Here is a 10288-nt window from a genome sequence, read left to right as displayed (position 1 = left end):
TGGATTTATCTACCTTTGTCTTTGATGTTGGTGACCTCTGGATGGAGTTTCTGTGTGGACGTCCTTTTGGTTGATGTTGATGCTATTCCTTTTTGTTTGTAAGTTTTCCTTCTGACGGTCAGGCCTCTCTGCTGCAGGTCTGCTGGAGTTTGCTGAAGGTCCACTCCAGACCCTGTTTGCCTGGGTATCACCAGCAGAGGCTGCAGAACAGCAAAGATTGCTGCCTGTCCCTTCTTCTGGAAGGTTTGTCCCCCTCTGGGGGGCCCACCCACCAGATGACAGCTGGAGCTCTCTTGTATGAGGTGTCTGTTGACCCCGGCTGGGAGGTGTCTCCCAGTCAGGAGGCATGGGACTCAGGGACCTACTTGAGGAGGCAGTCTATTCCTTAGCAGAGCTTGAGTGCTGTGCTGGGAGATCCACTGCTGTCTTCAGAGCCATGGAACGTTTAAGTCTGCTGAAGCTGTGTCCATACCTGCCCCTTCCCAGGTGCTCTGTCTCAGGGAGATGGGAATTTTATCTATAAGCCCATGACTGGGGCTGCTGCCTTTCTTTCAGAGAAGCCCTACCCAGAAAAAAGGAATCTAGAGAGGCAGTCTGGCTACAATGGCTTTGAGGTGCTGTGATGGACTCCACCCAGTTCAAACTTCCCACGGTTTTGTTTACACTGTGAGGGGAAAAGCGCCTACTCAATCCTCAGTGATGGCAGATGCCCCTCCCTGCACCAAGCCTGAGCATCCCAGGTCGACTTCAGACTTCTGTGCCGGCAGCAAGGATTTCAAGCCAGAGTGTCTTAGCTCTCTGGGCTCTGTGGGGATGGGATTGCTGAGCTAGAACACTTGGCTCCCTGGCTTCGGCCCCCTTTCCAGGAAAGTGAACGGTTCTGTCTTGCTGGCATTCCAGGTGCCACTGGGGTATGAAAGGAAACTCCTGCAGCTGGATCAGTGTCTGCCCAAACGGCCACCCAGTTTTGTGCTTGAAACCCAGGGCACTGGTGGCGTATGCACCTGAGGGAATCTCCTGGTTTGCGAGTGGTGAAGACCATGGTAAAAGCATAGTATCTGGGCTGTAGTGCACTGTTCCTCGTGGCACAGTCCCTCATGGCTTCCCTTGGCTAGGGGAGGGAGTTCCCTACCCCTTACACTTCTGGGGTGAGGTGACACCCCACCCTGCTTTGGCTTGCCCTCCATGGGCTGCTCCCACTGTCTAACCAGTCCCAGTGAGATGAGTTGGGTACCTCAGCTGGAAATGCAGAAATCACCTGTCTTCTGTGTTGATCTTGCTGGGAGCTACAGGCTGTAGCTGTTCCTGTTTGGCCATCTTGCCAGCTACCCCCCTTTATTTTTATTTTTTTGAAAGAGTCTTGCTCTGTTGTCCAGACTGGAGTGCAGTTGTGCAATCTTGGCTCAAAGTATTAAGATTACAGGTGTGAGCCACCATGCCTGGCCAGTTTCAGCTGTTACATTTAGGTCTTTGGTACATTTCAAGTTAATATTTGTATATGGTGTGAGGCAGGGGTCCAAATGCATTCTCTTGCATGTGCTTATCCAGCTGACCAATCACCATTTGTTAAATCTACCTTTTCTTTTCTTTGTTTCTTTTTCTTTCTTTCTTTGTTTCTTTTTTTCTTTTCTTTTTTTTTTTTTTTTTTTTTTTTTTTTGAGACAGTGTCTTGCTCTGTCACTTAGGCTGAAGTGCAGTGGTGCGATCATGGCTCAGTTCAGCTTCCAGGCTCAAGTGCTCCTCCTACCTCAGCCCCCTGGGTAGCTGGGACTATAGGCATGCACCACCACACCTGGCTAATTTTAATCTATTTTTAAAAAAATATTCCTTTTTCTCCAGGCAGCTGCTCCCAACCCCAGCGCCTTTGCTGTCTTGGAACAGATCACCACTGCAAGAGGGGAGGTTGCTACTGTGATGAATTCTGCCATGTGGTACCAGACTGCTGCCCAGACCACAGTGTCCTCTGCAACCCTGGTAACTCACATGTAGGCTTGTTTCCACCCACAGCAAAGCTGGATGCTGTGGTTGGCAGAGGCGAGTCCTTTGCCTGCATGTCAGGCCAAAGCCAGGACATACCCTGGATGGTTCCTAAGGTCCCTGACAATCCTGAGATCTTGCATCCTATTTCAGGTCAAAGGTGCCTACATGTTCCTTCTAGCTTTGTTTCCTGATGTTCCTTGCCACCTGCTACTCCTCTCTGAGCTACTTTTTCAGGTTCCACAGAGAGAGGTTAAGCTGTCTGTGGTAGAGATGAGGAGGAGAAAGAGGTGGCTGGGTCCCACTTAACGCTCTCTCTTGCAGTGTGGATGTCTCTTGACCAGTGCAGGTAGACTTTTGAGGGGAGACAGGAGTCTGCAGAGAGATGCTGTGGATGTAGGGCAGCAGCAGTGGGTGTGGGAGGCAGAGATGATGACAGGAGCTTTCACCTGTGTTTCTCTCAGCTTCTCAGATGACCAAGATGGGGCTGCAGATGGTGCTGAAGATGGAGAACCCACCCAGCCCTGCTAGGAGCCATCTAGACTGGGTGCAGAGCACGGTGAGCTCCCTGGAAGTTCTCCAAGAAGGGGTGTGGATGGCGGCCTGCTCCTTGCCTTTGTGGCCTCTAGACCCCAAAGTCAGGGAACCAGAGGGAGAAAGGGGCCTTAGCAGAGCTCCACTGTGATGATCGGTTTGGGGTAGGAGCCAGGATTGCTGTCTGCGGACACTGAAATTTGAATCTCATATACTTTTCATGTGTCACAAAACATTATTCTTTTATGTTTTTCTCCTACCATCTAAAAATACAGAAACCATTCTTAGCCTATGAGTTGTACAGAAACAGGCAGTGGCCAGATTTGCCCCATAGACTGCAGTTTGCTGACCTCTGCCATGAGTCATCCTCCATTCTCTGCTTTCCTTCTGTGTCCTTGTTACTGACAAAGCCACTCCCCCTGAAATGAGGTCTTTCCCCGTTTGGTGCCATGAAGCCAATATGCAAAATCGAAAATGAGTGTCAAGCAGGGCAGGCTTTATTTGGTGGCCATGGAACTGAGAAGTGAGAGCTTGGCTCGCAAATCAACATTTCTGCTTGTGAGACTCTGGAAGTCACAGATATAGAAAAGGGGCTGAGCATTAAAAGCAAGAGGAGGAGTGGCCAGGTGCCAAACGGCTTACTGCTATAAATGCAACACGTTGGGAGGCCAAGATGAGAGGATTGCTTGAGACCAGGAGTTCGAGACCAGCCTGGTCAACATAATGAGACCCTCATCTCTACAAACATAAAAATAAAAAAAAGCAAAGGGAGGAATTGTGTTTTCTGGGTCTGGGTGGAGAAGTTTTCAAAACCAGAGTGCCACCTTCCTGTTTGTTTTTTTTATGTTTTTGCCCCCCCAGCATTGTCATGGTGGTTGATTACTGTTGTGGTGCTAGTGGAAGTGTGATTTAGCATGGAAATTAGATTATAATGAAGTTAGAGGTCAAGTGAGCCACCATCTTGGATTCCACCAGTCTTAGCTGGTTTGATCACCAGCTAAGGAGAAGTTCTGACCTCAGGCATTCCGTTTCCTAAAGATAAACAGAGTTCGGGCAGGGTAGATATTCGCCGAGGTCACGTAGGCATTACACTGGATAACATCTTGGCTTCAGGCTGTCCAGAGCCCTCTGCCCAGCACTGGAGGAGAGGCCTTGGCCCACTTCCTGGCATATTATGGCTTTGGGCAGAAAGAAAAGCAGATAGTGCAATGGAAAGAGAGTGGGCTTGATAGTCAGATGGATTTGAGTTCAACTCCTAGCTCTACCACTTACTGCCTGGGTGACCTCAAGCCACTTTCTCAGCCTTTCTGAGCCTCAGTTTCCTCATGTGTATCCTAGAGCTTGCCTGATAGGGCCATAGGGAGGATTGATTGAGCTCAGGCATGGAGAGGGCCTGGCTCCTGGTGAGTGTCCCCACGAGGGAGGATTGATAGGGATCAGGCGTGGAGGGGGCCTGGCTCCTAGTGAGTGTCCCCACGAGGGAGGATTGATAGGGATCAGGCGTGGAGGGGGCCTGGCTCCTAGTGAGTGTCCCCATGAGGGAGGATTGATAGGGATCAGGCGTGGAGGGGGCCTGGTTCCTGGTGAATGTTCCCACGAGGGAGGATTGATAGGGATCAGGCGTGGAGAGGGCCTGGCTCCTAGTGAGTGTCCCCATGAGGGAGGATTGATTGAGGTCAGGCGTGGAGGAGGCCTGGCTCCTGGTGAGTGTCCCCACGAGGGAGGATTGATTGAGGTCAGGCGTGGAGGGGGCCTGGCTCCTGGTGAGTGTCCCCACGAGGCAGCTGTGGTTTGGAAACACAGCACAGGTGGGAACAGAGCTTCACTTCCTGCTCTCTTAGGTTCAGCGGCTTCTCCAAACCAGCCTCCCAGGAATACCATTCTCCATGGCCATAGAGGGGATCAAGAAGAAAGCCTGACTCCTCTCCTGAGGCCCCTTCCCCACCCCGAGCCAGCAGGATCCATGGAGCAGAGGTCATCTGTCCCCAGCGTGGCCGGCTGAGGCCAGAACTGCTGGGCCAGGGGTGCTTGTCTCTCAGCTCACATCCTGTATACTTTCACATTGGTTTAGCCAGAGCAAAACTGAAATCTACAGTTGTCATGAACACGTTTAAATGTGCGTCGAATCAGTGAGAAGCTATGAAACCTGTTTGGCTCACGGTATCATTCATTGCTTTGTGATGGTTGTCATTACTATAGCAAACATTTCTTGAAAGTAGAAAATAAAAACCCAGCATCCCTTTAGCTAAGGAATTTGTGCTGTCTCCTCAATATTCCTTCCTGGGCTCCACATTACTGCCCTTAAGTCTGGAAATATTCTGGTCTGAGCCCGTAGTCCAGGCCTTATGGTTCAGGCTTCCTCTCCCAGCGATGAAAGGAGAGGCGGCCGGCCTTTCTCCAGTGAGCCCAGTGGGCCTCTGGGAGTCTCCTGGGGTGCACAGGATTTCTGAGATCGAGGAGGGGGCTGCCAGGGGCTGTGGGGTCTGATGAACCAATCACTTTCCCTTCCACACCTGCCCTTGCCTGTTTCTGTGGATGGCTTCCCTGTCCTTGGCTTCCTGGACTCCAGACCTCAGAGTCATCTTTTGCTTCTCTCTGCAAGTTGCCAAGTCTCTCTAGTTTTACTCTGCAATATCATTCATATCCATCCCCTTTCTAGTCCCACTGCTGAAGTCCTAGGTCACAGCCTCCTACCTGGTCCTCTTGACCTAACTCTTCCCTTCCTGGCCTCCGCCCAAGCAGAGCTCTGGCACTGCTGTTTCCCTGCTCAAACCCCGAGCCGGAACTGGCTTCCCGTCACCTACAGAATAAAGGCTAACGCCAACGCTTGGCGCAAAGAGTCATGAGCAGGGCCCCGGGGCACACTTCTGGTCTTGTCTCCTGCTAACCCCTGCCCCACCCCCTTCCTATGCTGCATCTGAATGGAACGACCATTATCCGAGAGGGAACACTGGTTCCTCAGTAAACGTTTCCAGCACAGAAGCCCTGTTAGCGCGGGACCCAGCTGTTGGCTAATGGGTCAGCTTTAGCTCCATTTCTCTGAATAATTTATTTTGGAACATAGTCTCAAAGAGCAAGGTTAGGAAAAGGAGAGGTGAGACAGGGACAGAGGGAGCGCCCGTGCAAAGATGCGTCTCCGGTTGGCCCTGCTGTGGCTGGCTGGTTGCTTGATCCTGTACCATCTTCTAAGAAGCTTCATGAGACGTGTCTGAGAACTATCTGTCCTGGGAGTGAATCTGTCGGCTCCCACTCCTCATGAGTTACAAGCTGCTCCACAGGATTCTGGTACATACAGATGTTCCTCGGTTCTTCGTCTTAGGAAGGGATTCTGTCCCGATAACAAGTGATAAGTCAAAAATACTGTAAGTCAGAAACATTTAATACTCTGACAAGCCCATCATAAAGTCAAAAAATTTTAAGTCAAATCACTGTAAATTGGGACCATCTGTATACCCAAGACATAAGCAAGAATGTTCATAGCAGCTTTATTCAAATAGTGAAAAACAAAATAATCCAAATGCCCAGCAATAGGAAAATGGAGAAATAAATCGTGTTATATTTATGCAACGGAACACTACCCAACAACAAAAACGGATGAAGTAAAATAGTTCAACAGCACATGGCTGAGTCTGGCAGACATAGTGTCAACAAAGAATCCAGACACAAAAGAGCATATAAGTGCACGATTCCGTTTACATGAAATTCAGAGACAGGCAGAACTCATCTGTGGTGATAGAGGTAAGAACAGTGGTTACACTGAAACGGGAGGGTTGCTCGAACTCGGGAGGCAGAGGCCTCAGTGAACCGTGATGGCACCACTCACTGCACTCCAGCTTCGGACACAGAGCCAGACCCTTTCTCTAAAAACCAAAAATGATTGTTCCGTTCTGTAGCAGCAAGTGGGGCCTGACTGGAAGGGAACGCGAGGGAACCGTTGAGGCGCTGAGCACATTCTAAATCCTGACCTGAGTGTCGGATACATCCTGGGCATCTACACATTACAGATGAAAACATTCATGAGGCTATACGCTACTTCAGAGGGACATGGTTTATAGCATGTGGGTTACACACAACACAAGAAGTGAGTGAAGCTTCCTCTTCTGCAACCCATGGAAATGAGCCTCGGTGTGGAGAGCACCTGTCATCAGGGCCTTGCAAATTTAGGTGATTCTTTTTTTTTTTTTGAGGTGGAGTCTCACTCTGTCGCCAGGCTGGAGTGCAACGGTGCAATCTCACTCAGCTCTCTGCAACCTCCACCTCCCAGGTTCCAGTGATTCTCCTGCCTCAGCCTCCCAACTGGCTGGGATTACAGGTACCTGCCACCATGCCCAGCTGTTTTTTGTTTTTTGTTTTTTTTTTTGTATTTTTAGTAGAGATAGAGTTTCTTTTTGTTTTTTTCCAAGACGGGGTTTCATCATGTTGGTCAGGCTGGTCTTCAACTCCTGACCTCAGGTGATCCGCCCGCCTTGGCCTCCAAAGTGCTTGGATTACAGGTATGAGCCATCACGCCCGGCCGAGATAGGGTTTTACTATGTTGGCCAGGCTGGTCTCGAACTCCTAACCTCAGGCGATCCATCCGCCTCAGCCTCCCAAAGTGCTGGGATTACAGATGTGAGCCATGGCACCTGGCTGACTTAGGTGATTCTTACCAAGTCAGCGTCTGTAATCCCGCCTGGCCAGTTCTCATCCACATAATCTGTGCATGCTCAACATTTGAAACGAGTGGGGGCCCATTCAGACCCAAGAGTTGGTATTAAAGATCATTTTAAAGTGAAAACCAGCCAGGTGCGGTGGCTCACGCCTGTAATCCCAGCACTTTGGGAGGCCGAGGTGGGTGGATCACTTGAGGCCAGGAGTTCGAGACCAGCCTGGCCAACATGGTGAAACCCTGTCTCTACTATAAACATAAATTAGCCAGGTGTGGTGATACAGATTTGTAATCCCAGCTGCTTGAGAGGCTGAGGCAGAAGAATCACTTGAATCCAGGAAGCGGAGGTTGCACTGAGCCAAGACTGAGCCATTGCACTCCAGCTTGGGCAACAGAGTGAGACTTTGTCTTAAATAAACAAACAAATAAATAAATGTGAAAACATTTGAGCTACAGAAGATGCAGGAAGAAATCTTGTCTGAATTTTTCTTTCCTGACTAAAGCAGAGCCTCCCCAAAACGCAGAGGCCAAGGCAGTTCCCTGCCAGTTCCGCTGCCTTGGAGACACACTGGCCATTGCGGTTAGCACCAGAAAGCCCAGTGCAACCTTCCGCACGTTCCCACTGAAGCCCTAACCCTTCCCTGGTGTGGAGTTTGGTAAACAACCCTTTATTTCTGGGTACTCAGTGAGTTGCTCATTACAGAACACCTCTCACCATGTGTAAATACGGTCAGTCCTCCCTCCTGTTAATCTATTTTGTCTCAGCTAATCTGCAGGCCTCCAAGCACTGGGCCCAGGTTGAAAGAGGAAGAAGGTTTTCCACTCAGTGAATCCAGAGCGCCTTTGTGGTGGCCCGAGGAGCTAAGGTATAGCAGATCCATAACCTTGTATTTCAGGGACATTTTACCAAGTCTCAATGAACAGAGTCAAACTCTGTAAAATATATGAAGAGATTTGTTCTGAACCAAACGTGAGTGACCACAGCCTGTGACACAGCCCTCAGCAGGTCCTGAGAACATGTGTCCAGGGGGGTCAGGGCACATCTGGGGTTTATATATTTTAGAGAGACACCAATCAAATACATGTAAGATACACGCTAGTTCAGTCCAGAAAGGTGGGACAGCTCAAAGCGGGGGCTTCCAGGTTGCAGGCAGACTTAAGATTTTCTGATTGGCAATTGGCTGAAAGTTATTATCAATAGAAAGGAGTGTCTGGGTTATGATAAGAAGTTGTGGAGACCAAGGTTTTATCATGCAGATGAGGCCTCCAGGTAGCAGGCCTCAGAGAGGAAAGACTGTAAATGTTTCTTATAAGACTTCAGGTCTGTGTTAATGTGAAATGCTGGTGACTTTTCCTGCGTTCCCAAAGGGCGGTGGGCCCACGCCCTACCAGGGCTGCTTCCCATCATGGCCGGAACCAATCTTTCAGGTTACATTTGGAGTGCCCTGGCCGAGGGGGTTGTCCATTCAGATGGTTGGGGTTGGGGGCCTTTGAATTGTATGTTTTGTTTATACAAGCAACAATTCTACCCGGGCCTGAGCAGGCCAGTGCTCTGGGCTTTACTCCACACCCCTGTCTCCAGCAGTCAGATTTGTCCCTACCACACGCCCTGGTTTCATGGGACAGGAGTGAGGAGGGGGCTCTTCCAAACACCTGTGGGATTGCAGGGCCCAGGCAGAGCTAGGGACAGCTCCCCTTCCAGGTGCTCAGGCTGTAAAGTTTGTAGTTCTTTATTCCTCTCTTTCTTTGGCACCTCATGTTGATTTGGAAAGATATCGTGTCAGTTCTTCTTTCAAAATACATCCAGAATCAGACCACTTCTTACCGGCTTCTTTGTTACCCCACAGTCAGAGCCACCTCCTTCTCTCACTTAAACAAGGGCAAACGCCTCCTAAGCCCTGCTTCCTCTATTTTCAACACAGCAGCCAGGGAGATCCTTCTGAAACTGTGAGCAGCAGGGTATCCCTGTGGGTCTGCAGCAACTCAGTTCTTGCCTCCAGGAAGGAAGGAATGTGTCCGAGGGTTTAAGGCCAAGTGGGAGACCAAGCATGTTTTAGAGCAGAAGTGGAAGTGGGTTAAGAAGTTGTCTGGGTCCGGGCCAGGTGGCTCACACCTATAATCCCAGCACTTTGGGAGGCCAAGGTGGGCCGATCACCTGAGGTCAGAAGTTCAGGACCAGCTTGGCCAACATGGTGAAACCCCATCTTTACTAAAAATACAAAAAAAAAAAAAAAAAAAAAATTAGCCAGGCATGGTGGCAGCACCTGTAATCTCAGCTGCTTGGGAGGCTAAGGCAGGAGAATCGCTTGACTCCCAGAGACAGAGGCTGCAGTGAACTGGGATTGCAGCACTGCACTCCAGCCTTGGCGATACAGCAAGACTCTGTCTCAAAAATAAATAAACAAATAAATACATACACAACATTTTAGAGCAGGCATGAAAGGAAGCACATTTGGAAGAGAGTCACGTGGGCAAGCTGAGCGATCCAAGCACCCCGTCTGACCCTTGACTTGGGGTTTTATGTATTGGCATGAGATTTGAGCGATGACTCGAAGCTGCTCAGAGGAAAAATCTCACGTCAGTGTTCATGATTCTTTCTCCCGTTTTCTTTTTTTTTTTTCCATAGTTTTCACCTTTCAATAATTCACTGATTTATGACATTTATTGTTTTGTGAAAGGAAAATAAATCTTGGGGCCCCAAAGTCACTAAGCTGAAGGGAAAAGTCCAGCTGGGAACTGCTTCGGGCAGACCCACCTCCTGTTCTGTCCAGAGTCTCCCCTCTGCTCACTGAGGTAACACATGTTGAGTTGCCTCCTTTGGAGAGGCTGATCAGAAACTCAGAAGCACTCAGCCCTGTGTCTCTTCTCTGCCTGTGGCCTGGAAGCCTGCTACTGGCCTCCAGCTGTCCCACCTTTTCCAGGCTGAACCTATGTTCCTCTTACATATATTGATGTCTCGTGTTTTCCTACAACGTATGAACCCAGGCTGTGCCCCGCCTACCTTGGGCGCACGTCGCCAGGACCTCCTGAGGCTGCATCACGGGTGTGCGTCCTCAACCTTGGCAAAATAAGTTTCTAAATGGACTGAGACCTGTCTCAGACATTTGGGGTTCACATTTTGGTGACCGT

At 49.7% G+C, this 10288-nt stretch overlaps 1 long non-coding RNA gene across 1 annotated transcript; it reads left to right on the top strand.

Annotated features, from left to right (window-relative positions):
- Positions 1–1839: 1839 nt before the first annotated feature.
- LOC101036322 (uncharacterized) lies at positions 1840–4641 on the top strand. The gene is made up of 3 exons (XR_745265.1): positions 1840–1974; positions 2442–2536; positions 4353–4641. It is a non-coding gene; the product is annotated as an uncharacterized LOC101036322 (long non-coding RNA).
- The last annotated feature ends 5647 nt before the right edge of the window (positions 4642–10288 follow it).

Source organism: Saimiri boliviensis, chromosome 9, assembly GCF_048565385.1.
Source record: "Saimiri boliviensis isolate mSaiBol1 chromosome 9, mSaiBol1.pri, whole genome shotgun sequence".
Classification (NCBI taxonomy): domain Eukaryota; kingdom Metazoa; phylum Chordata; class Mammalia; order Primates; family Cebidae; genus Saimiri; species Saimiri boliviensis.
This window is presented reverse-complemented; position numbering and strand designations above follow the sequence as displayed.